Genomic DNA, 21,689 nt, shown 5'->3' on the forward strand with positions numbered 1-21,689 from the left:
TCCTGTGGCATGCACACACAAGTGTGAGGTATGACTGTCCAGAAAAAACTGACAATCTTAAGTGGGAGAATCCAGCATGTCCATTTGCATATATAGTAGCCAACTGTGATTTTACAAAGCCAGCAAGTTATAAACATTAGCTAAATCTCCTAGTATATTCTAAAGAGAAGGAGATAGAGTTTTAAATTTGGGTGGGCTGAGAGGATTTTTGTGGAGGAGATGGAGCTTTATGAAAGCTTAGATCCACAATGAGAAGTTATATATGTTTATTTGTAGATAAAACATTGCAAGTGTGGGAAACAACATGAGCAAAGATAAGAAGGTAGAAATCCGATGTATTAGATGCAGTTAATTTGAAGTTGTTACATAGAATTTCTGAAAGGCATAAAAACAATAACACAAAATAGTGACTTTGGGGATGTTGCCAATTTTATGATGATGTCTGCTATCTTAACAGTCTTACATGAAATTGAGGTAATGAAAATTTGATTTTCAGGCCAAATCAAGACAAAGAGGATGACTTCCTCTTCCTATGGGTCAATCTAACAGATGCTTAATTTACAGAAGCAGAAGAAAAAAGTACAACATTGAGCTTCTCTACAATAAATCCACCTTGACTTTTTTGTCTATGAAAAGTTATTATTATTTTGTGTTGGACAGTATTTGAAGCTTTGATCCCCTAGAACATTCTGCAAAAGAAAGATGATTTGGCCCATCCCTTTTGGGATGCAATGGAGATGAAACAGGAAATAAATAAGTTTTTGCTTTCGGGCTGCCTAGCAGAATTGCAGGATAAAAGCCTGGAACTGCATTAACTTGTTATCTGCATTTTCAAGCTATTCCCAAATGGTGGGCTGAATGATATGGACTTGTACATTCAGTACAATTGTATTGAAAGATGAATAATGGCTATTCAAATTTATAGTGACTATACTTTCTCAAAACATAACTTTCTACCAGAAAACCAAAAATCTAAATGAGGTATCTTTTTTAAAAAGAAAGAGCAGAGCAAGTGTCGATATCAGCTTTTTTCTCCAATCATGCTCAAATTACATTATATTTACATTCTACCATATCATTCACAACTTTGCCAGTAAGATTCATTTTTCTTTACCCAATCATTAAAATTGTCTATGAACCCATAAGCAGAAAATGTGATGTATCTCAAAGGGGAAGAACTGTGTATGTAGCCTGTCCTTCTTTCCAATGTTAAAGCTTCAGATATGGAACTGGTTCTTAAGTTTCATGTCATCCATTTATTTGAATCAAGCTACTGTTCTGATTTTCTTTCTGTGCCTGCCATTCTGATTGAAGGTGGAAATTCAGGGTATTAGATGCAATTAATTCATAGTAGTAGAGAAAAGAGGTCAGCATGGGTTTCAGATATACTTCTTTAAAAATTTTACTTTTTAAGTACAAAAGTAAATATTATTTTACTTAGCATGCTAACTTTTTGGATGGTTGTTTACTGAGAGATATATCCTCAAATAGCATGACTCAAATCAAACTTTATTGTAACCATGAAAGCTAACATGTTGAGCATTTACTATATTAAATATTTGCTAAGTTTTAACACAGTGTTTACCTTGTTTAATTCTCAAAAAGCAATCTTGTCTTTATGATGTAGTGGTATATACAAAAAGAGTTCTTGTTAGAAGCACTGTAAAGCTAAATTGAAATTATAGGATGCCTAAGGACTTTATTTGGAAACCCAGTTTTTTATAGGAAAACAAAAAATAATGGTAGTTTATAATTTTAATCACAGACATCATTTGCTTCTCCAAGGAAGGATTTATTCAACCAATATTTACTGAAGATCTACCATTTGCAAATCATCCAGTGTCAGAAAATGTCTAAGTCTCATGATTCGTGGAGGAGACAAGCCCAAGGATGGTAGATCTTTCCTGAATTTACATGCAAATTTTTGAGTTTAAGTTATGTGTACTTTATTGAATGTGTTATTGAAGGCGTTCATCAGAGTTTCCAAGAATTATGACATTTCTGAATGGATTAAGAACCACTGCTCTGAGGAAAATGGACTAAGGAAGACCTAGTTCATTGGGCAAGGCAATTTAGCTATAGGTGAGAAGAGTCCTTTCATCATGCATGCCTCAAGTTAGCTCCTTAGTATTCAGGGTTCACATGAGGGTGGGTGGGGCAAACCTTATTGCACTGTAAAGTTTGATTTTGTTCACAGCCCCTTTGCACAAATGAGGATTCCAGAGACTGAGTCTAACCACTTCTGTAACCCTTTCCACTATGGGGAGTCATCTAGCTTTACAACTATATTTCCAGGAATAATCTAATAACAGGAAAACCACTGGCAACATTTGCACTGACGATAGCATTGTTTTATTTTAGTTTTTGACTTGTATCAGAAATTTGTTCCAGGTGCTAGGGGAAAACTAAAAGTTATAGCTCTTGCAGCCCCCCCAAATCCTCTTCACAAATACAGAAAGTAAACTAAAAAGAAAACACAGTTTTATTACTGACGAAGCCTTAAACCAGATAGTGATATGCAACACACATAATCTACTAATGAGGTTATAAAGTGAGAACTTGATCCCACCCTTTTTGTACTGCCATGCAGATATAATCCATTACATACATGTCCTCAATATAATAACAATTTGTCCTTTTGTAAGAGGACTTGATGGCACTGTTGCTATATATTCTTTCCCAATTCATTCTAAATTTACCTGGTAATTGGTAATTGGTAATTCTGAAGAAATAGTAAAACTTTTGGTATCTTTATGACGAACAGGTGGTTTACAGGTTGGAACAAGGCAGCTAGGATAAAATTCTGGTGGTGGGAAGGCAGGAACTCTACCTTCCTTGATGTTTACATTTCAAAGAGATGGCTCCATCTCTTAAAAAATTCTCAGTTGAAACACTGGAAAGAGGCTTATTTAGCCTTCAAAAAGATTTACATGATCTGTATGAGCAGAGGAAGTATTTATAAACATTAGGTTTCTCAAGGAAAGTTTCTAAGAAAGAGAAAGGGAAGAGGGAAAAAGTCTCTTTTGGCATAAAGGGAAATTCTTATTTTTAAATTTACTCTTACCAAGGGTCAAATAATTCCTTTCTAGACTCACAATGCTAACAAAGAGATGAAGGCATTGGCTTTTCATGTTTTCCTTCTGTCCCTCAAGATAACAATTTTATGAGATAATGAGTGCAATGGATGTTTCTGGTCCTGTTCTCCAGGTGGCCCTCCTCTGGTTACACACTTCCTCACAGGACAAGGAATCTATGGGGATAAGGGAATGCCCTTTGGAGTCCTTGCTCCCAGCCCCTACATTTCAGACCTTGCTCTAGAATTCCTTGCTGGATGGTGCTTTGCTTTCAGATATGGTGAGGCCTCACTTGGGCCTGTTCTCCTGATAGTGGAAAGTACGGCAGGTGTACCCCCAGAGCTCATAAGTGATGAGGAGGTAGCTGATTCAGACCATGCTCTGGGCAGCTGGGGCTCTATAATTGCCTATGTGGGCACCCTGATGCCCTCTGAGTGGTCAAGGGTTAGCTGTTTGGGAAGGAGGGTGTGAGTGTTTATGTTGGGGTTTCTATATCTGGTTGTTTTATGTGCAAGTTTTAGGATAATGAGTATGGTATGCGAGATGAAGTTGGAGATGATCTAATTATTGAGCATGTGCAGATTGATTCCATACCTCGTAAGCTACCACATATGTCAGGTGGGCCAATTTTGGTTAGATCTAGCTCTGTCTAGTAAGATAACTTAGATATTGGGGAGGGTTAGTTCTGGGCTGATGCAAGTCCCTTCATAAACATTAGGAGCTAGCTTTTGTGATCGTAAGTTTCTAAAGCTGTAATACAAGAAAAGGGGTACAAGTGGGGCCAGTCATGAGGATTTTACAATCACAAGATAAAAGTTGCACAGTTATACAATCATTATCAAAGAAGATCAAGGCATTTGGGTTACAGTTCAGTGGATTTCAGTAATTTCTGGTATTTTCTTTTGGCTATTCTACAGTATACTACAAAGTAAGAAAAAAGCATCTATATAGTGATTCAGTCATCCTAATTAGTCATTCTTTATTTCTCAGTTATAATTTTCTAAGAAGTCTTCAAATTTTAAATTAGAAATCAGCCTTTCAAGTCATTGTGAGGTGTATAAGTCATAGTAAAGTGTTAAAACTTATTTTATTTAATCTTTTTATTAACGTGATTTCTAACTTCTAAAATTCCTTATATATACCACGTGCGGTCATTAGGTTCAGAAGTCAACTTGACCAAGTGAAGGTGCCTAGTCTGTTGTTGCGGACATGAGCCAATGGCATGTGAACCTCATCTGTCGCTGATTGCATCTGCAGTTGGCTAGGGGGCGTGCCTGCTGCAATGAATAATGTTTGATTTAATTGGCTGGATGTTTAAATGAGAGAGCTCAACGCAGCATAGTCCAAGCAGTTCAACATACCTTATGTCAGCACTCGTAGCTCAGTCCAGGCCTTTGGAGATGCAGAAAGTAAGCACCCTAGGAAAGCTGTTGGAACCCAGAAGCTTGGAGAGGAGGCCAGCAGAGATCGCCCAATACCTTCCCATGTAAGAGAGAACCTCAGATGAAAGTTAGCTGCCTTTCCTCTGAAGAGCTAAATGTTTTTAACTGAATAAATCCCCTTTTATTAAAAACCAACCCATCTCTGATGTGTGGCATTCTGGTTGCTTTGGCAAACTCGAATGCCATGTAAGCCTTAATTTGTACTCTTCCCCATGCTTTGCAAATATTGAGGGCAAACCTGCTTCCTTGAATTAATCTCTGGCTCTCTCCAACCCATTTCCTTTCATCCCTGCGATGTACACATACTTGACTACTGACAATTTCTTAAACACAGCATTCTGATTCTTATCTATCATTCGTCTTTGTGAGTGATTTTCTGTTCATAGACTAACTGCCCAAGTGCCCAAACTATTCTCCTTGTCCACCAGTCCATTTTCATTCAAGAGGAAGTTTAAACATTGCCTACTTGGAAAATATTTCGTTTATGTTCCTGTTTTTCAGCTCTATCTAGCCTAGGTGTACTTATTTACTTGTTACTTTATGGTCTCAAAAATATTGTCATTAATACAACTACATTCCAGTTACTAGTCACTTGAGGGAAGAAACTGTTTTTCAGACATCTTTCTAACAACCACACCTCAGGAAGAGTAAACACTTCAAACAGAACTACTGGTTGAACAAATCTATAAGCTATTCAGTAAGCAATTGCAGTGCTAGCAGTTTTGGATTAGAAGAAAAATTAGGTAAACTAATTATTATATGAATGTTAGATATAGTTTCACTCTTTAATATTCCTCAGTTGATGGGTATTTGAATTTCATACACATAACTCACAGGCACCAGCGGCTATGGGGACATAGGGAATTAAATTCTAAATAGAGAGAGAGAAAATTTATAGCATTGAATTAAAGGAAGGTTTAGTGTTTATTTCAGTCTGTGAACAGAGACCAATGGCTAAGAGTTATTTTTTCTAAATTTACTTCAGGCTTATTGATGAAGTTAAAAATAAACATTCTTCATTATTTTTGTGATAGTGTGAAGTATATTGTACTAAGAAAATGTTTCAAAATGGAGGTTGGAGGATATACAATCCAAATAAAATTGAGTAATATTTACTGCTAACGATAATGCTTAAAATTTCATAACTTTGGAGAATATTGTCTATATTTATTCCACAACCTTATATTATTTCCTCAGATAGCTTAAACTCCTATCTGCTCTTATGCAGCTACTACAAAGTATCAAGCTAGATCAATACAGACAATTTACAAGCTTAGACAGTTTACTTTCCTGGAGAAAAAAATTGCTACATGTAAAGATCATTTCATTCTATTTCTCATATAAACAATGATATGATAAGGGTATAATGCCAACGTTTTATGGACATATATTTTAATCTCTTCTAAATTGCAACATATAGAAATTATCTTGATTAAATTTAAACTTAACAAACAGGGTAATGTAGTACCAGTAACTAACCACACACATTGGGTCGATCAGTCTATGTGTCTATGTATCTATCTATCTATCTCCCTACCTACCTACCTACCTACCTACCCGTCAATCTAATCATCTGCCTACCCATCAATATCTATCAATGTAGATATTGATATAACAAAGGTATCCTTTTCATTATTTTCACTTCACTGTGCAAAATGCAAAGTAATAAAATCCATTAACATCATAAATTTAAAAAAGACTTTATTCTTTATATATTCACAGTTGCCTTGAAAAATAAACCTTGGGTGAAACTTTGGGGTTCATGGCAATTTTAGAAATATGTAAGAGGCTGTTTGCTTCTTTCTTTTATTTGCTATCATTTTACATTTTATAGGTGAAAAAGCTTATGCCTTGCAGAGATTAGTAACTTGCTCAAATTCACAGCTAGGATATTTTAGGATTTAGGATGTTTGCCTTGCACTTTGAACCACTAAGTGCAACATACAGTGTGATTAATGCTTAAAGTTGGAGGTAAAATTTTTTATTTCTATAAAATGAAATGCTAAGTATTTAAGTATTTAAATGCTCTTGTGCAGCTGCACTGAGAATAACATTTGCCATTCAAGTTTAAACTGAGTTGTAATAACTCCCTTAACTCCAAAGCTATAGAAAACTATAAAGGTTCCCTGTACTAATGCTTACAATAAAGGGGCTTTTCTGATTTTATTGGCATTTGAAGACAAAGTTTAGGCTGCAAAAAACACATTTATATAAAAATTTTAATAGCTTATAGAAACATCACTTATCTGAAAGAGTGTCAAGATGTCATTGCATATTTTCAAAAGGTTTTTTTTTTTTGTCTTCCTGTGGCTTCTTTCTCTTTTTTTTTGCTGTCTTTTTTTTATTAATTAAAAAATAAACAAAATAGAACAACATACATAATCAGTATCAAAAGGTTTTTTAAAATGCAATTTTATTGAGATATATTCACACAGCATAGAAACTATCCAAAGTTTCTAACTAATGTGAATCATTAGTTCACATTATCATCACATAGTTGTGCATATAGCTCCATGAGCAAATTTAGAACATTTTCATTACTCCAGAAAAGAAAGAAAATAAAAAAGAAATGCTAATCCTTCCATACTCCTTACACCCTTCCTATTAATTACCCATAGTATTGGTGTGGTATATTTGTTACTGTTGATGAAATAGAATTAAAGTGTTACTGGTTAACTAGAATCTAATTTGCAACAAGCACATTTTCCCCATATACTCTTCTACTATTAACTCCTTACAATAATGTTATACATCGGCTCTAGTTCATGAAATAACTTTTTATTATTGTACAGTTAATCATGGACATTTTTACACCACAGTATTCACTGTGTTGTACATTCCCATGTTTTAACATCCAACTTTCCTTTAACATCCGTTTCCATATACGACTGTAAACTTCCCCTTTCCACCACACTCACACACCATTCAGCACTATTAATTACAGTAACATGCCACTGCCATTTTCAAATATTTAAGTCCACCCTAGTTAAACATTCTGCACATATTAAGCAACTGCTCCCTATTTTTTAGCATCACTCTATATCCTGGCAATGTATATTATATATTTTATGTCTATGAGTTTGCATATTATGATTATAATTGGTTATCATTTCATCAGTGAGATCATAAAATATTTGTCCGCTTGTGTCTGACTTAATTCACTTAACAAAATGTCTTTAAGGTTCAACCATTTTGTTGAGTGCTTCAGGATTTCATTTCTTCTTAACTGCTGTATAATATTCCATAGTATGCATATACCACATTTTGTTTATCCCCTCATCTGTTGATGGATACTTGGGGTTTTTCCATATTTTGACAATTGTGAATGATACCACTATGAACAACAGTGTACAAGTATCTGTTTAAATACCTGCTTTTGGATCTTCCAGATATATCCCTAGTAGTGGGATTGCCAGGTTGTAGGGCCACTCAATATTTAGCTTCCTGAGGAACCATCAAAGCATCTTCCATGGTTTGTGTAGCAGTTGTACCATTTTACATGTTTACCAGTAGTGAATAAGTGTTTCAGTTTCTCCATATTCTCTACAACACTTGTGGTTTCTTGTTTGTTTAATAGCAGCCATTCTAGTAGGTGTGAAATGATATCTCCTTGTGGTTTTGGTTTACATTTCCCTAATAACTAGTGAAACTGAGCATCTTTTTTTGTGTCTCTTAGCCATCTTGTATTTCTTGTTTAGATACATATCTATTGAGGTCCTTTGCCCATTTTTAATTGGGTTGTTTGCCTTTTTATTGTTGAGATGTAGAATTTCTTCATTTTCATTTGATATCAAATACTTATCAGATATATGGTTTCCAAGTATTTGCTCCTATTGACTCGGTTGCTTTTTCACCCATTTGACAAAGTTTTTTGAAGTACTGAAGTATTCAGTTTTGAAGAGTTCCCATTTATTTATTTTTCCTTTCATTCTTTGTGCTTTGGGTATAAAGCCTAAACTACCACCTATTGAAAGATCTTGAAGATGTTTCCCTATATTTTATTCTAGAAGTTTCATGATACCTGTTCTTATATTTAGGTCTTTTTATATAGTTTGAGTTAATTTTTGAATAGGGGTGTGAGATAGGGGTTCTTTTTCATTCTTTTGGTTATGGATATCCAGTTTTCAAACACGATTTATTGAAGAGACTGTTCTTTCCTAGATAGTTTGGCTTGGTAGACTTATCAAAACCAATTGACCTTAAAGAGCTAGGGGTCTATACCTGAGCTCTCAATTTGATATCATTCATCAGTTTGTCTATCTTTATGCCAGTACCATGCTGTTTTGACCACTGACCAATTTAAGTCAGGATACATGATACTTCTTACTTCATTTTTCTTTTTCAAGATGTTTTTGGCAATTTGAGGCCCCTTACATTTTCAAATAAAATTGATAATTAGCCTCATAATTTCTGCAAAGTAGTCTTGGAATTGTAATGGGTCTTGCATTGAATCTGTAGATCAATTTAAGTAGAATTGACATCTTAACAACATTTTGCTTTCCAATCCATGAACACTGAATGTCTTTCCATTTATTCAGGTTTTCTTTGATTTCTTTTAGCAATGTTTTGTTACTTTTCTGTGTACAAGTTCTTTACATCCTAGGTTAGGTTTGTTTCTCCATATTTGATTCTTTTAGGAGCTATTGTAAATGGAATTTTTTTTTCTTCATTACCTCCTTGGATGTCTTGTTACTAGTGTATGGGAATACAATGGATCTTTGCATGTTGATCATACATCCTGCTTCTTTGCTGAACTCACTTATTAACTCCTATAGCTTTGCTGTTGTTTTTTCTGGATTTTCTCAATATAGCATCATGTTATCTGCAAATAGCAACAGGCTTACTTCTTCCTTTCCCATTTGGATGACTTTTATTTTTGTTTTTTTTTCTTGCCTAATTGCTCTGGCTAGAAATTCTAGCACAATGCTGAATAGCAGTGGTGGTAATGGGCATACTTCTCATGTTCCCAATTTTTAGAGGGGAAGCTTTCAGTCTCTCACTGTTGAGTATGATGTTAGCTGGGTGGTTTTTTTTTTTTTCATATCTGTCCTTTATCATATTGAGGAAGTCTCTTTCAGTTCCTACCTTTTGAAGTGTGTGTGTGTGTGTGTGTGTGTGTGTGTGTGTATGTGTGCATGTTTACCATGAAAGGTTGCTGAATTTCATCAAATGCCTTATCTGCATCAGTCGAGATGATCATATGGTGTTTCCCTTTTAATTCGTAAATGTGTTATATTACATTAAATGATTTTCTTGCGTTGAATGGCCCTGGCATATTTGGAATAAAATCCCCTTTGTCATGATGTGTAATTCTTTTTTTTTTTTTTAAATTAAACAGGTTGATTTAATTAAAGTTCATAATAATTTTTAATCAAACTATTCTACTATACTTCTATTTATACTAGACACAGTATAAATGCAACCTTAAGGGAGTCATTAAAATGATAAAAAGTCTTATTGGACAGGTGTTTAGAAGTCTGAAAAGCAATACTTTGAGTTTTAACCAAGCTCCTTTAAGTCCTTTAAACAAATTCTAGGTTAAGCAATAGTTTTACTATTTTGGTTCACAAATTGTAATAATAAGAACAAATGTTTGCATATCATGGAAAAGCTTAGAAACCATCTTCACCTTCTGATTAACATTTAATTCCAACAACCTTGTGAGATATACAGAGGAGATAAAAATTTGCCTTGATTGAGGCAAAACCTATATGCTCAAGGGCAAAGATTTCAGACTAATGATGCAGTTTTATTACTTCAAAAGGAAAGAAGTTTAATTCCTCTGGTTGTTATGGAGTTAATTAATACATTTCACTCTTAATTTTTAATCTATAACTTCCAAAAAAGACACAGCTGTCCAAAATGAGACATCATGGAAATCTTCGAAACACCATCATTCATACGATTGCCTTATGTCTCCATCAAATCCTCTAATGGGGAAACTTTTAGCTTTTAAGTACAAATTCTAAAAATAAGCTAATGCATCACTGTACAAGACATATTTCAGTTAAGTTCCCAAATTCATATAGATAACTTTAAGCAACGTTTTTCCAAGTTAATGCAATCTTGAAGCAAATTGTCTTAGCACAAAAAGCAAATCAAAACTACAGTAAGGTACCGCTTCACAACCACTAGAATGACTATTATTTTTAAAAAATAGGTGTTGGCAAGGATTGGAAAAACTGGAATCCTCATGCCTTACTGGTGAGAATATAAAATGGAGCAGCAGCTGTGGAGAACGGTTTGGCAATTCCTCAAAAAGTTAAAACCTAGAATTAAGATATGACCTGGAAATTCCTACTCCTAGGTAGATACCCAAAAGACTGAAAATAGGGGCTTGAACAGCTACTAGTACACCAGTATTCAGAGCAGCATTATCCATAATAGCCAAAATGTGGTAATGACCCAAGCATCCATCTACAGGTGAATAGAAAAAAAAAAAAAAGCAGTACAATACAATGTAATACCTACTCAGCCATAAAAGTAAATCAAGTTTTGATACATGCTAAAACAAGAGTGAACCTTGCAAACATTCTGCTAAGTGAAATAAATCAGAGACAAGAGGACAAGTACTGTATAATTTCACTTATATAAAATAACTGGAATATGCAAATTCATAGGAACAGAAAGTAGAATATAGATTGGAGGGGAGGGAGAAAATGGGGAGTTAATGCTTAATAGGTACAGAATTTCTGTTTGATTTGATGAAAAATTTTGGAAATGGATGCGGTGATGGTAGCACAACATTGTAACTATAATTAATGCCACTGAATTGTACTTTTAAAAATAAACTGGAAAATTTTATGTTGTATAGGTGTTACCACAATAAAAAAAATTTTTAAATTTGATTCCACAAAGGTGTCTCCCAGCTCCTTGGCTAGCTGCTTACCTTCAAAAGTAAAATGATGGATGGTTTCCTCACATTTCCTCTTCCTGCAGATCTGATGGCTGTTCTTTCTATTCTTACAGTAAGTACATTCACCATAGTTGTTTTTCTGTTGGCAGGATTTGCACACGCCGCATTGCTTTCATTTCTTCTTTTCCAAAGTAGGTAGCAAAGTTGTGTAGGAAGAAGAGGAGGTAGGCACAAGTGACACTGACAGAAAGCCCACTGTGGGGCTGGCAAGATCAACCCTAGTTGTTGTGCTGACTTGGGGACTTCCTCTTTCTGATTTGTTGGGACCTGTCTGGGAGAGTGGGGCAACACCCAGCAAAGACTGGCAAAGTTCACTCTCAGGGGCTACTATGAACCCCTGAGTATTTATTGTCAGAACCTTATATGAACCTCATTTTCCTTATTGCTTATAGCCATTGCTGGAGGTACTGAATTTATCGCTGAGTTTGATGATGATTGAGGAGTGTGATGTGAGCCCAAAGGCAAAATGTGCATAGCACCCTGGGCCTCAAGTGCATATGAGACAGGCCATGTTGGGAGAGCATTGTAAGTGGCAATTGGGTTTAGAGGAGCAGGAAGGAAGATAGGCAGGGCTAAGGCAGCACCACCCCCCATACCAGGGGTTTCTTGTTCTTCTAGGATAGCACCAATGGACTCTCATTGGAATGGAATAGTAGCAAAAATCTCTGGTGGGTCTGGGTTCTCATCCAGGGCCTCTCCATAGAATGGATTGGCACCAGGAACTTCCTGTTGCTGTGGGATAGCACTGAAGGTGTTTCTTAAGACAGGGGTAGTATCAGGAATTTCTTGTTGATCTGGAGTAGCACCAGGAAGCTCCCATTGAAATGGAGTAGCTTTGAGGGTCTCTTGATGATCTGAGTTAGCACAAAGGATTTCTTGTGATTCTGAGCCTGCCAAGAGGAGTTTTACTAAAGAGGTGGACCCACCATTACAGGTCCAATTAAGGTACACCTTATTAAAGCTGGAGGTGGGACAATTATGTACACTTTTGATGGGATCTAGCTAAAAATCAGATAGCTTAAGAGATTCTACTCATGAACCCAAATCTTCCAACTGAATGTTGGGATGTCTTTCAGAGGTAACCATGTGGGCTTCTCTTTGGGGCAATGGAGCACATATGGTAGAACCACTGGTATTATTTGCTGTCTGTCCAGAGAACAGTCCTTCAGTACCAAGTGTGCCTTCTAATGACTCAGAATGAGTCTCAGCTACAGGACCATGGTGAGTGGGGATATTTATTTTGGAATCTTTGACCCTTTGGGACCAAGACTAGGTTGTCTCTTGGCCCTCACCTTTAATTAAAGATGCTTTTTGTATGTCAATTAAATTTACTATATCAAGGGGGATAAGAGGGTCTTGCATTGGGTGTGATTCATTTTCTGAGGATTTACTCCCACATCAATGAGTACTTTATAATCACACTTATATTGCTTTGTAAATTCTTAGAAGGTGGAACTTTCTTGGTTTTGGCTGTGACCACTGGGGGTTGGGAGAGCTGCCTGCTAAGAGAGGTGCTTTGCAGAGCTATTGTAAACCCATTGCAAGTTAAGGACTGAAAAAGAACCTCAGTCCTATCCAAGTTCATTTGGGCTGCTTCTCTTCTAGTCAGAAGGCTTCTGACTGGCATGAGTGGTTTGGGTTCTGTTTTTTTCTTAATATCTCTTTCTTGAACTAATTGCTTTAATTTTTCAGAGCATACAGTCTTGACTGTTGCCACATTTTTGTTGGCTAGCTTGGAAGTCTTCTTCAGATGGCTGTTTTTCTTTTGTTTAGCTCTTCCCTCCTGACTAATCAGGAAGACTTTGCATGGTTAGATCAAGACATAGCTACTGAGTAGAAATAAATGACTGGGCATGGGGCACAGCATCATTGGTCTTTTGGAAAATCTTATTTCTGAGGAGAATCTGGATGTCCCATGGTTGAGCTCATTCACAGGTTTTGGTTACCTCCTGGGATGGTCAAGGCCTGAGCTCCCATGTGGGCAGCTGCTTTCCAAGGGTCCATGGAGGAGAGGCAGGTAGAGTTGCATGACTGGGGCCTGGCAGGGGGTTGCAGACCCAGGAACAGAGGGGCCAGCGGCTGCATGCACAAAGCAGAGCCAGAGCAGACTGCATAGCTGCTTCTGCCAGGTTAGCCCCGCTGGAGTAGCAGTGTCTCCCCAGGACAGACCTCTATGATATATAATTATTTAATACACCGATGGATTCTATTTACAAGTATTTTGTTGAAGATTTTTGCATTTGTATTCATTAGAAAGAATGGTTTGAAGTTTTCTATTTTTGTAGTATCTCTGTCCAGCTTTGGTATTAGGGTAACATTGGCTTCATAGAATGAATTATATTGTGTTCCCTCTTCTTCAGTTTTTTTGGAAGAATTTGCACAGGAATGGTTTTAATTCTTTTTGGAATGTTTGGTAAAACTTTCCTGTGAAGGCATCCTGTCCTGGGCTTTTCTTTGTTGTTAGGGTTTTGGTGACTGATTGGCTCTCTTTACTTGTGATTGGTTTGTGAGGTCTTCTATTTCTTCTCAAGTCAGTGTAGGCTGTCAGCGTGTTTGTAGGATGTGGTTCTGTCCATTTTATCTAAGTTGCCTAGCTTGTTAGTATACAGTTGTTTATAGTAACCACTTACGATCTTTTATATTTCTTCGGGGTCTGTAGTAATGCCCCACACTCTTGTTTCTGATTTTATTTATTTGCACCTCTTCTTTTCTCAGTCTAGCAAAGGGTTTGTGCCTGTTTGAAAGTATTATGTACTACAGAAAAACCATGTTTTAATCCTGATTCAATCTTGTGAGGGCAGCCATTTCTTTTAATCCTGATTCAATACTGTAGGGGAGAAACTTTTGATTAGATTATCTCCACAGAGATGTGTCATGCCCAGTTGTGGGTGTAACCTTTTGATTAGATGGTGTTCTAGTTTGCTAGCTTCCAGAATGCAACACACCAGAGATGGATAGGCTTTTTTTTTTTTTTTTTTTTTTTTAAAGGAAAGACAGAGAGAAGGAAGGAAGGATAGAAGGAAGGAAGGAAGGAAGAAAGGGAAACATCTTTAAACATTTTCTTGTTTTATTGTATTCTGTTTCTCCGTTTTTGTTACATGGGCTGGGGCCGGGAATCGAACCGAGGTCCTCCGGCATAGCAGGCAAGCACTTTGCCCGCTGAGCCACCGCGGCCCGCCCCAGAGATGGATAGGCTTTTAATAAAATGGGATTTATTTTGTTAGTTCTTCAGAGGAAAGGCAGCTAACTTTCATCTGAGGTTCTTTCTTATGTGGGAAGGCTCAGGGTAATCTCTGCTGGCCTTCTCTCCAGGCCTCTGGGTTCTAACAACTTTCCCCGGGTTGATTCCTTTCTGTATCTCCAAAGGCCTGGGCTGAGATGAGGAATGCTGAGATGAGGTATGCTGAGCTGCTTGGCTGTGCTACGTTGTGCTCTCTCGTTTAAGCACCAGCCAATTAAGTCAAATGCCATTCATTGCAGCAGGTCTGCCTCCTAGCCGACTGCAGATGTAAATCAGCAACAGGTGAGGTTCACGTGCCATTGGCTCATGTCCACAGCAACAGAACTAGATGCCTTCACCTGGCCAAGTTGACAAGTGAATTTAACTACCACAGATGGAGATGTGACTCTGCTCATTCAAGGTTGGTCTATATTAATTTACTGGGGCCCTTAAAAGAGGAAACATTTTGGAGAGAACTTAGAGTTGACAAGGCAGAGCTGATAGAGCAGAGCTGACACAGATGCTGACACTTGAAGGAAGAGACATGGATGTTTGGAGCCCAGCAGACATTGCCATGTGATGTTAAGCAAGCCAGAACTTGGAGAGAGATAAGGGAAGCCAAGAGATGAAAGCCATCCCTGGAGAAGTAAAGTGAGGAACCCCCTCAGGAACAGAGGCTGAAAGCAACAGAGTCCAAGAGACAGGGACCAGCAGATGCCAGCTATGTGATGACCCAGCTGACAGAGGTGCTCCTGACCCATTGGCCTTCCTTGAATTAAGATATCTTTCCCTGAATGCCTTAGTTTGGACATTTTTATAAGCTTAGAACTGTGGACTTGTAACTTATTAAATTTCCCTTTTTAAAAGTCATTCTAGTCTGGTATTTCCCATTCTGGCAGCTTGCCAACTAATACAGGGTTTGTCAATTTTATTGATCTTCTCAAAGAAAAAACCTTTTGGTTTTATTGATTCTCTCTATTGTTTTTTTATTTTCCAGTTCATTAATTTCTGTTCTAATCTTTATATTTCTATCTCCTTGCTTTTTGATTAATTTGCTGTTCTTTCTCCAGTTTCTCCAGTTGTTCAGTTAAGTTGTTGATTTTAATTCTTCCTTCCTTTTTAATGCAGGCATATAGGGCTATAAATTTCCCTCTTAACACTGCCTTTGCTGCATCCCATATGCTGTAATATGTTGTGTTCTTATTTTCATTTGTCTCAAGATATTTGCTGATCTCTGTTGCAATTTCTTCTCTGACCTACGAATTGCTGAAGAGCCTATTGTTTAGCCTCCATATATTCTCCCACTGAGTTGGCTGCCTCTTCACCTTTTTAACAAAGTCCTTTGAGGCACAGAAGTTCTTGATCTTAATGAGTTCCCATTTGTCTATTTTTACTTTCACAGCTTGTGCCTTACATGTAAAGTTTAAGAAGCTACCTCCTATTACTAGATCTTGAAGGTGTTTCCCCACATTTTTTTTTTTCAAAAAGTTTTATGGTACAGGCTCTTACATTTAGGTCTTTGATCCATTTTGAATTAATTTTCTGTATAGGGTGGAATGTAGAGGTCCTCTTTCATTCTTTCAGTTATTGAAATCCAGTTCTCAAATGCCCATTTATTGAAAAGACTGTTCTGTCCTAATTCAGTAGGGATTTGGGGGCATTATCCAAGATCAAATGTCCATAAATTTGGCGGTCAATCTCTGCACTCTTGATTCTATTCCACTGGTCAGTCTTATCTTTGTGCCAGTACCATGCTGTTTTGACCATTGTGGCTTTACAGTAAGCTTTAAAGTCAGGAAGTGATAGGCCTCTCACTTTGCTCTTCTTTTTTAGGATATCTTTAGCTATTTGAAGTTTCTTTCCCTTCCATATAAATTTGATAACCAGTTTTTCCAAGTCTTCAAAGTAAGTTGTTGGGATTTTTATTGGTATTGCATTGAATCTGTAGATCAGTTTGGGTAGAATTGACCTTTAGATGATATTCAACCTTCCTATCCATGAGCATGGAATATCTCTCTATCTATTTAGGTCATTTTTTATTTATTTTAGCATATTTTTATAATTTTCTGCATGTTAAGCACTCGGCATCCCTGGTTAGGCTTATTCCCTGATACCTAATTCTTTTTGTTGCTATTCTGGATGGAATTTTTTCCTTAGTTGTCACCTCAGATAAGTCATTGCTTGTGTATAAAAAAATTACTCATTTTTGTACATTAATTTTGTATCCTGCCACTTGCTGATTTTATGAGCTCACATAGTTTTGCTGTAGTTTTCTCCTGGTTTTCTAAGTATAGGATCATGTCATCTGCACATAATGAGTTTTGCTTCTTCCCTTCCTATTTGGATACCTTTCATTTCTTTCTCCTTTCTAATTGCTCCAGCTAGTACTTCTAATACAATGTTGAATAATAGTGGTGACAATGGTGTCTCATCCCCAATCTCAAGAGGAATGCTTTCAATTTTTCACCATTAAGTATGATGCTGGCTATGGGTTTTTCATATATGCCCTTTACAATATTGAGAAAGTTTCCTTTAATGCCTAACTTTGGAAGCATCAGGAAAATGCTGGATTTTGTCAAATGCTTTTTCAGCATCAATTGATACGATCATATGATTTTTCCCTTTCAATTTGTTAATGTACTGTATTATGTTGACTGATTTTCTTATGTTGACCTGCCCTTGCATTCCTGGTATGAATCCCACTTGATTATAATGTATGATTCTTTTAGTGTGGTGTTAGATATGATTTACCAGTATTTTGTTAAGAATTTTCACATCTGTGTTCATTAGGGAGATTGGTCTTTAGTTTCCTTTTCTCGTATCGTTTCTGTCCTATTTTGGTATTACAATAATGTTAGCTTCATAAAATGAGTTAGGTAGCATTCCTTTTTCTTCACTTTTTTGGAAGAGTTTGAGCAGAAATGGTGTCAGTTCTTTTTGAAAAGTTTGATAAAGCTCTCCTGTGAAGCCATCGGTCTTGGGCTTTTTTTTGTGTGTGTGGGAGATTTTTGGTGACTGATTGGGTCTCTTTACTTGTAATTGGCTGGTTGAGATCTTCTACTTCTTCTTAAGTCAATATAAGAAATTTGTGTGTTTTTAGGAATTTGTCCATTTCATCTAAGTTACCTAGTTTGTTGACATATAGTTGTTCATAATATTTTCTTATGATTTTTTAAATTTCTTCATGCTCTGTGGTAACAACCCCCCTCTCTTTCTTATTTTATTTGTGTCCTCTTTCTTTTCTTCTTTGTTAGTCTAGCTAAGGGGCCATCAATTTTATTAATTTTCTCAAAGAACCAACTTTCAGTTTTGTTGATTCTTTCTATTGTTTTATTGCTCTCCAGTTTATTTCTGCTTTAGTCTTTATTGTTTTGCTTCTTTTATTTGCTTTGGGATTAGTTTACTGTTCTTTCTCTAAATTCTCCAGGTGAGCAGTTAAATCCTTAAATTTTGCTAATTCTTATTTTTTAATATAGGCATTTAGGGCAATAAATTTCCCTCTCAGTACTGCCTTTGCCACATCCCATAAGTTTTACAATGTTGTATTCTCATTATCATTCATCTCTAGATATTTACTGATTTCTCTAGCAATTTCTTCCTTGACCCACTGGTTATTTAAGAGTGTATTGTTCAATCTCAATATATTTATGCTACTCTTCATTTTAGAAGGACAGCTTTACTGAATTGAGAATTCTTGACTGGCATTTTTTCTCTTTCAGTATCTTAAATATACCATACCACTGCCTTCTTGCCTCCATGGGGCTTGGCAAGAAATCAGAACTTGGTCTTATCAGGCTTCCCCTGTATAAGCTGAAACATTTTTCTCTTGCTGCTTTCAGAATTTTCTCCTTCTCTTTGGCATTTGAAGGTCTGATTACTGTGTGTCTTAGAGTGGGGCTATTTGATTTTACTCTGTTTGGAGTCTGTTGGGCTTGTTGGATTTACATATTATGTCTTATGTAATGGTTGGAGAATTTTCAGCTATTAGCTCTTCAAATATTCTTCTGGCTCTTTTCCATTCTCTTCTCCTCTGGGACACCTATGATGCATATGTTTGTTCACTTTGTGGTGTCAATCATTTCCCTGAGACCTTCCTCAAACTTTTCCATTTTTTTCTCCATTTGTTCTTTTTTCTGTTCAAATTCAGTTGATCTGTCATCTAGCTTGCTGATTCTTCCTTCTGCCTCTTCAAATCTGCTGTTGTGTATCTCCAGTATATTTTAAATTTCATCTACAGTGCCTTTTATTTCCATGATATATTTTAATCTTCTCTGAATTCTTTCAAATTCTTCTTTATGCTCTTCTAGTGTTTACTTAATATCCTTTACCTCTTCATACACATTTTCTTTCATTTCTCTGAATTGATTTGGGAGATTTATTTGCACGTCTTGATTAGTTGTTCAGGATTCTGTATGTCTTTAAATACTTTGATCTGTTCCTTCATTGGGGCCATTTGTTCTTGAGTTTTAGTATGCCTTATGATTTTTTGCTGATATCTAAATTTGTATTAGGGCTCTGCTTTGACAGATGGGTTGTCTGTTTTTCTCAGCCAAAACAGGGCCTGGTGCCCATGCAGGGGGTGTAGACGAGCTCCAGTATACCTCTGATAGGGTCTGGAGAGGCTCTGAAAAGGTTTGAAGTATCCCTGCACCTTCCAGCTTGTCCAATGGAAGGTGCTGTTCATTGACTTGATCCTTAGAAACTTTGCTTCTGGAGTCCTGGCGGCATCTGACTGGGCAGAGCTGAAATTGTGGGGTTCCTCTGCCTTCATTTTGCCAGCCAAAATCTAGCTCAATGTGGGGCTGTGACCCCCACATTACTTGTGGCAGAGGAGTGCCCCAGCTGCCCCATTCTGTGGCAAGGATTGGGCCTCCAGCTGGTGTTTCCTCAAGGGTGGGGGATGGGCACCAGGACCCAGGGCTGCCAACACATTCCTGTACAGATTTTCTCAGACTCTTAGTCCCTCACTGCTCTGGGCCTTGAAATGTCCTACGCTGTGCCCTGAGTCCCCAAATGGTTGATTTGCTTAATTTCTGCCTTGCTACTTGCTGCTATTAGAGAAGATTTTGTGGTTGCCTCCCTGATCCTCCATTTTGGAAGCTCATCCCTGCTACCCTTCTGTATTCTGCGCTCCCCCATGGCTCTATTCTGCCCTGGGTCCCTTTGGGTTTGGGTCTCTCTGTCTGGATATAGGTGGGAACATGTCTCACTGCTGTGAGAGATTTTGGGTGTGAGGAGGAGGATCCTGGTGACTGCATCTGGGAACTTCCTGAACTAGGTGGAACCAAGTGAGAGGGAGGGGAGAGGCTCAACCAGTCAGGACGGAAGTTTTCTACCTGATTTTTTGTCGATAGTTGAGTCAGCATTTTTGGGCCCCTTCTCCAGTCTATACCTTCCTCCAGAGATCTGAACAAGTGAGAACTGTCCTTTTTTAGGCTGAATCTCTGAGGAGATGTTTTCACTAGCTGTTTATATTATCATGTTGATGACAGTTTCAAAAGGTTTTAAAAACTTTTTAAACCTTCAACTATGGAGATGATTATGATACCTTCATATTTAAAAAAGAAAAAGACTCAATCTTCAAACAAAACAGATTTTTCTTCTTCCTTAGAAGCAAAAAGTGTTGTTGATTTCCTTTCTAAATTTTGCTTCCTTTTTTTTTAAAAAAAATGGATAAAGCCTAAGCATATGAACTATAAATTATCCTCCTGACATACTCTGATCCTGTTTGCAAAGTCTGAAATTTCATTAATTTAAGACCTTCTAGCAAAAGCTCAAGTAAGCCTGCACAGTAAATACCAAATTAATTTTAAATTATGTTCTTCAAAATATCTGACTTCTACTTTTATAAAAAATAAATGAATGATCTTGCCATTAGAAAAATTTTTATGGAAGACAGTAAGACATTATCATCTAGGGAGTTATACTTTCTTTCCTCTTTAAGTTGTTAGTTTTTTAAAAAACATAATAATTTAAGGAGAAAATCAGATACAAATACATTTATATGTCTAGATCAATATAGTTACACATTTTTGTAACCTAGTTATAAATAATTAGTTGCCATTCTTTTACAGAAAAAGAAATGACTTAGTATGGTGCTGTGCAATTATGAGTCTAATTGAAACTTTTAGATGTCCTTTCCTGAGGGAAGCTTATGCTGATATGTAACTTTAAATTAGGTGTACCTACAGTATGCTTTCATAGTTATCTACCATTCTTTTTCATAGCAATTACCACATATATACTTATTTGCTCAATTTTTGTTTATTAATATTGTAAATTCCAGGAGATTCAGGGCATCATTTTATTTTCTCTGCTGAATCAATTCCCAGTGCCTGACAGGAAGTATCCATAAATGTTTTTTAAATGACTAAAAGAATATCATTTGAGTCCAAATGATGCATCTGGCTGGAGAATTCAGACTAAACCACTTGTATCTTTCTTTTAATGTTTTCAGTGAAGACCTAGTCAATATGTTTGTACAGCATTGATATTTAATGAATGAGGGAAGATTGTGGGGGAAGATTGAAACAGTCTTACCCATTCCTCCCTCTCCTTGGCAACTCTATTGCAGTTGAGCAAATCTGGTGCCTAAGGACTTATCAGTTCTTTCCTTCATCATCCTCAAATTCAAAGGTCTAGCAACAAATCTAGGATGATAGGTAACATTATAGCAAGTATAAAAACTGACATATACTTCATTCATTTAATATATTTTAAAGATGTTATAGTAAAGGAACATCATTGAAAAGATGCTTTTTGTTCATGGATATAAATGCCAGGTGAATCATAACTTAAAGACTTTGTTTGACTCAGGACTATAATATACACAGATCTTTGAAGATATTTCTACTAATCAGCTGGCCTGTGAATTATGGTCTGACAAATCACACTTCACCACCAGCTAACACTATTTTCACATTTAACCTATTTAAAGGTAAAACAATTTTTGCAAACTAAAAATGAAATTTTCATTTTAAAGTAAAAGTTATTAAATCCTAATCTAATTCTCATGTTGATGATTGCCTATTTATTGT

The 21,689-nt window shown here is 36.5% G+C and overlaps 1 pseudogene; it reads right to left on the reverse strand.

The window, feature by feature from the left end:
* Positions 1 to 13,256, reverse strand: part of LOC143645253 (methylcytosine dioxygenase TET1 pseudogene) — a 58,683-nt pseudogene extending 45,427 nt beyond the window's left edge.
* Positions 13,257 to 21,689: the final 8,433 nt, after the last annotated feature.

Source organism: Tamandua tetradactyla, chromosome 8, assembly GCF_023851605.1.
Source record: "Tamandua tetradactyla isolate mTamTet1 chromosome 8, mTamTet1.pri, whole genome shotgun sequence".
Lineage (NCBI taxonomy): Eukaryota > Metazoa > Chordata > Mammalia > Pilosa > Myrmecophagidae > Tamandua > Tamandua tetradactyla.